The sequence below is a fragment of the Enhydra lutris genome, unplaced genomic scaffold (assembly GCF_002288905.1).
Source record: "Enhydra lutris kenyoni isolate GAN:26980312 unplaced genomic scaffold, ASM228890v2 scaffoldscaffold56, whole genome shotgun sequence".
In the NCBI taxonomy this organism is placed as follows: domain Eukaryota; kingdom Metazoa; phylum Chordata; class Mammalia; order Carnivora; family Mustelidae; genus Enhydra; species Enhydra lutris.
The window spans coordinates 5,078,024-5,084,128 of record NW_019154140.1 but is presented as its reverse complement, the minus strand read 5'-3'; the positions used below and the strand labels follow the sequence as shown (position 1 = coordinate 5,084,128).

Below are 6,105 nucleotides of genomic sequence, written 5' to 3'. Positions count from 1 at the left end.
TGCAGGACACCCAGCAATTTAAGAAAACCCCAGACTTGTTGGGCTGGTGTCGGAAGTATTCAGAGAGTACAGCGTGCAATGCAAATGAAAACAATAGAACTTCTCTTTACAATTAACTATTAATAAAGTATCCAAAGAAAGAGAAAAAGTGTGTCAATTACACAAACAGTGGAAAATGTCAACTCTTTTGTTTATATTCCCTATTCTCCCAAATTTTGCACTCAATGGAGTGTTAACTGTAAATGTACTTTTTGTCTTCTCTAAAGAAGCAGACCTCCTCTTTCCAGCTCCTGCGGCCTCAGCAAGAGGAGCTGCCTCCGTGTCCGGTATCTGTCGGGTATCTGCAACAGCTGTTCAAGAGGAGCAGGCAGCTACATAGCACCACACACAGCAATCTGACGTCCCCCACCTCCTGCTGTTAATGGGTGGGACTCACTGCCAGACGGTGGGCGAGGAGCCACGGGGCAAACGGGCCCCTGGTGGTCATGAAGGGGAGATCCGGCCGGGAAACCTGGCCACCTCCTACTTGGGAATCGCTATCAGCAAGAGCTCCCAGGTCACTCTCAGCAGCATCTGGCCCATGACCCATAGGAAACAGAACTACTCCCCATCGTAGTAGCATCATCTGCGCAACTGAAGCCAGTGATGTTGAAGTGGGAGCAGACCCCCAGCCAAGGGCCCCTGAGACTGCCTCTCCAACCTCCGAAGGAATAGAGATGTTAGCTGGCTTGTCAAGGAAGGAAGGAAAGGAAAGAGAAGAGAACAGAAGGGAAGGGAAAGGGCAAGGGCAAGGGAAAGGAAGGGAAGGAAGATCCTGAAACACCAATCAGTTTAAAAACTTCTAAATTATTAAAATTGAAGATTTCTGGATTAAAATTCTGTCTAGCATCACTAAAATTTTATAATAACATAGATGATCTGGTAAAAGTAAAAAAAAAAAAAAAACTTGTTTCCCCAATAAGAATTTATTAAGCACGTCTACATGTCAGATACATGCAAAGCCCTAACAATAGAGAGGTAAGCAAAATAACACAGACCCTGCTCTTTCATACAGAGTTTAATCTGGTAGAGAAACCATCTTTAAACAAATAACAAACAAGTAAAATTGTTATTACAAATCCTATTTAGTGGGGTGCCTGGGTGGCTCAGTGGGTTAAGCCGCTGCCTTCGGCTCGGGTCATGATCTCAGAGTCCTGGGATCGAGCCCCGCGTCGGGCTCTCTGCTCTCTAGGGGAGCCTGCTTCCTCCTCTCTCTCTGCCTGCCTCTCTGCCTGCTTGTGATCTCTCTGTCAAATAAATAAATAAAATCTTTAAAAAAAAAAAAACCAAAAAAAACAAATCCTATTTAGTGCCATGAAGAGAGTACAGATGGTATGAGAGTATAGACAGGAGGACTTTTTTTTATATTGGGGCTGAGAGAGCAGGACCTTTAAGCCAAGACTCTAAGGACTAAATTAAGCTAAGGCTCTAGGGACTAAGAACATTAATCAGGAGGTAGCTGAGGTGTAGGGAAGCAGAAGGAAGAGCCTCCCTGGTTAATTCTAATGTCAGGCAGGATGAGAACAACAGTATGGGGAATTTCCTCCTCCTTGATTTCCTCTTCTCTTGGACTCTACATGGCCATACTCTCGGTTTACCTTGTACTTCACCGGCCACTTCTTTTCACGATCTATTTTGCTGGTTGTACCTTCTCTACTGATCTCTATATGACAGAACTCTACGGGATTTTCCCCGTTTTTTCTTCTCTCTATTCTCTACATTTGTGATTTCATCCACCCATGGCCTTATATGCAATCTATTCAAATAAATTCAAATAAATTTTGAAGACCTTATTGGCTTTATTCAATGATTCATAAGTTTAGCACCATCCAATCTAGAAGATAGAGAGGAACTCTGGGGAGCTGTACAAAATGAAAGACTTTTCATAGGCAGAAGAGAGAAGAAACAAGGACGTTACACTACACAAAAAGCAGATTGTTTGTCTCAAGGTTACTTCCCTTTGGGGGATGGCAGAGGTCTATCATACAGCTTGCCTAACTAGTGCGGTTCAGGAATTCCTGATGGCCTGGCTTATGATTCCATTTCTGGGAGAGCTGAAACTATGATTAAGTTAAATCTTGGTTTGGTGATGTGCTTAGCATAAGCAGTTCTATTTTGAGCCTGTTGTCTTATTTTTAACAATGCTGACAACTTCTGACTTCTTTCTGACCTCCAGATCTGAATATTCAACTGCATGCTTCAATCTCTCCTTGAGTATAGGCAAAACCATGCCTGATTTAGCATGGCAACACCAAGCTCTCGATCCCCATTGGCCACTCTCTCCTATCTGCTACCTCTCCAGAGTTCTGTATCCTAGTAAATGGTCCCACCAACTACCAATCACATATGCCAGAAATCTAGGAATCAGTTTTGACACCTGCCTCTCCCCCATCCAATCAATTACTGAATTCTATTGAACCCATTCTCAAACGTTTCTACTTCTCTTCATCTCCAAGTCTGCAATCCTAGTTCAAGTCATCATAATCAAATTACGTTATTATCCTACCTGAAGCCCTTGAGTACTACCCACTGTGTTAATAAAGAAATTCTACCCTAGGCCAATTAAACCACAATCTCAGGGGATATTATTCTCAGGGAAAATATCTGAGGCTTAGATATTCTTTTTAAAACAATGCTTTCTGGGTGATTCTAAAATGCAGCCATTGTTAGAAAGTGTTGGCCTACCCTGTTGAAAGATGTTGAAAGTTCCAGTGACATTCCTCTCATTGATGTAAGGTTCTTGGTGGCCCAAGCACCAGTACCTTCAGTGGCTGGTGGGGATAAAGCCCAGGGGAAGGGAGTGAGGAGTGAATGAAAGTGAGGAAGGATGACCAAGTATGGAGGTCATTCTTTCCAGAAACTTGGCTAAGAAGAAAATCAGAGATACTGAATGAGAACTAGAGGTGGGTTTGGTTTTTCACCTTTAGAATTTTTAAAATGGGTAGGATCTGCACTGATTCATACATGAGATGAATTTTTAGTTAAAAATTTTTAGTTAAATATAAAATACAGGCAAAGTCAAATTCCCAGCAGAAGATGGTGTAGAAAAGTGGGAGAGTCCTGGATTGGCATTCAGAAGCTCTCCAATGATATCCTGGCTTTACCACTTTGTAATGATGTGCTCTTGAACAAGTTAAGTTCTCTGAGCTTCAGCTTTTTTTTCTCTTTAAAATAATGATCACAATACGTAGCTCACAGAAGGTTGTTGGGAGATTTAATGAAATAATATACTCAAAGTTATGTAGGACTTGAGAAATCAGTTCCCAAGTTCTCCACAGTCCTCTGGTGCCCTTGAGTGGCTTCCTAGACAGTTTAGAACCCCATTTTGCATCCCACCATAGGACCCCATAAGGCATCAGCTTATGCCCATACAGGCAACTCAATATGTTTTGGCACTTCCTGAGCCTCTCCTCTACCACCAAACTTCATAATCTCTTAAATCCCTTTACTCCACAATCTTAATCTAGTTGGACAGACATAAACTAGGTAAACTGATGCCCCAAATGAGATACATCAGCATCCCAGATAACATAAATGCACTGCAAATGGGATATGCCAAACCTTAATATAAGGGTTGTCTAACATGCAAATTTCAAACACTGAGGCCAGAAAGAACTGGTTACTAAACTGAGTGAACTGTTTAGCACCCCCAAAATTGCACTATGAAGTAGTACCCTACGCCCCTACAGTTCCACCAAGGTTATTCTTTCTGTGACACACGGAGTCACTTCTTGGCTCAAAATCATTTAAAGTATCTTTTCCTTCTCCCATCCTACTCCCCTTCAGCTAGCAGAACACTCCTTGCCAGTGCCCCCATCCATACCACTGTGGACAGCTGTTAGCACCAAAGAATATAGTATATTCTTACAGTTCTTCCCTTCCTATTCAGACGTTACAGAAGGATTTTCTGCTTGAAAATCTACTGAGGCTCCAAAAGTAGAGAAAGAGTTCTCCTTTCCTCCTCATCCTCCTCCCCCTCCTCTCTCCTCCACCTCTTCTCCCTCTTCCTCCTCTCCTCTTTCTCCTCTTCTCCTTCTCCTTCTATTTATGCAGAGGGGGGAGGTTAAGGGAATTTTCCTCCATTTTTTAATTGAAATGTTTACAGAAAATTGTAGATTCACATGCAATTGTAAGTAATAATTGAGAGAGCGATCCCTTGTACAGTTTCCACCAGTGGTAACATTTTATGAAACTATAGAATAATATATATCCAACCTGTATACTGACATTGATACTATCTCCCTATCTTATTCATATTGGATTTCTCCAGTTTTACTTGCACTCATTTGTGTGTGTGTGTGTGTGTGTGTGTGTGTGTGTATGTGTGTGTGTGTATTAAGTTCCACAGAATTTTGTCACCTGTGTGGGTTGAAATATCCACCATAACAGTCAAGATAATGAATAGTTCCAACACTACAAGGATCCCTCTTGTTGTCCTTTTACAAGCATACCCACCTCTCTTTCCCCAGACCCCTATCCCCAAAGCCCAGCAATTACTGATCTTTTCTCCATTTGTAAAATTTTGCCTCTTGTAAATGTTACATAAATGAATCATACAGCATCTAACATTTTGGGATTGGCTTTTTTTTTTTTTTTTGACTCAGAATAATTCTCTGGAGATGCCTCCAACTTATCACAGATATCAATAGCTCAATACTTTTTATTGCTTAGTAATACTCCATGGTATGTATGTACCATGGTTTGTTCAGACATAACCTGCTAAAAATCATCCCTGTTGTTTCCAGTTTTTAGCTATTACAAACAAAACTGCTATGAACATTGTGTACAGGTTTTTGTATGAACATAAATCCTCACTCTTCTGGGACAAATGCCCAAGAGTACGATTGATGGGTTGAATGGTAATTGAATGTTTAGTTTCTTAAGAAACTGTTAAACTGCTTTTCAGAATGACTGTATCATTTACATTCCACCAGCAATGTGTATGTGATCCATGTTTTTACTTTCAGATCTTTAGTCCATTTTTAGCCAAGATGTGGTGTCAGAAGGGGGATGGCTCCTTAATGGCCCTCACTCATGAAGTTTCTGGATCAAATTCTGAAAGCAGGAGGAAAAATAAGAGGAAACTGCTACTGTTTTGGATGATAATAATCGCGGGCATTTATTACATCCTCAACCGTGTGCCAGGCACTGTGTTTAAGGGCTTCCTATGTACCAATCTACTTCTGACTCACAACAACTCTGTGGATAGGTTCCCTCATCATCTCCAGTTTGGAAGCAGAGGCTTAGAAACAGAAGTACCTTGTGCGTGGTGACACAGCAAGTTAGTGGCAGAGCTAGGATTTGAACCTAGTGGGCTGTGCTCTCAACCATCCCATTATACCATCTCCTGAACAATAATAAAAGGAACATCATTATGTTTCCAGAAGCGGCTGTAGAGGTTATGCTGCAGTGAGTACAACGCTTTCCTTTGTAAATATAAGTGCGGATTTTACCCTCTCTGGAAATTAAAGTATACCCTTGTAGTGTGTGTGTGTGTGTGTGTGTGTGTGTGTGTGGAGAGAGAGATTCAATAGGTATGCATTGATTTTCCCTCAAAGCCCCAGGTGATGTCTATTCCCACCCCTTGCACACCCATGCACACCTCAAGCAGCAGGAGACCATTCCTCATGTGCAACTCGGAGGGGACAACAACACATACTAGAAGGAAATCAAGAAGAATTTACCCATAATACCTCAACCTAAGTAGGAGGTCTTGGTAAATGCTTTTTCTGTTGAGCATGAGTGAGAGGGAAATAATGGATATGATGGTGATGCAAATACACCACAGCACAAAATAATAATTAAAAGGGAGAACAGACAAGGACAGATAAGAATAAAAGGTGAGGGACCAAGTCTGAAAGAAAAGGGGATTCAAAAATTGAAAAAATTCTACTGTCAGTGTTTTGTACTCTATGAAAACGTAATAAAACTTCTAAGACAAAAATGGTAAAACAGCAGAGGTAAAAAGGGATACAGCAAAAGAATGCAACTTGAGGACCAAAACAACATGATGAGAGAACTAATACACATGAAAGGTAAAGATCAAATAGACTGAGAGCTGAATTG

General features: G+C 41.2%; 1 pseudogene; it reads left to right on the top strand.

Moving 5' to 3' along the window:
* The first annotated feature begins 421 nt into the window (after positions 1-421).
* LOC111157734 overlaps positions 422-6,105 on the top strand; it is an 88,365-nt pseudogene continuing 82,681 nt past the window's right edge.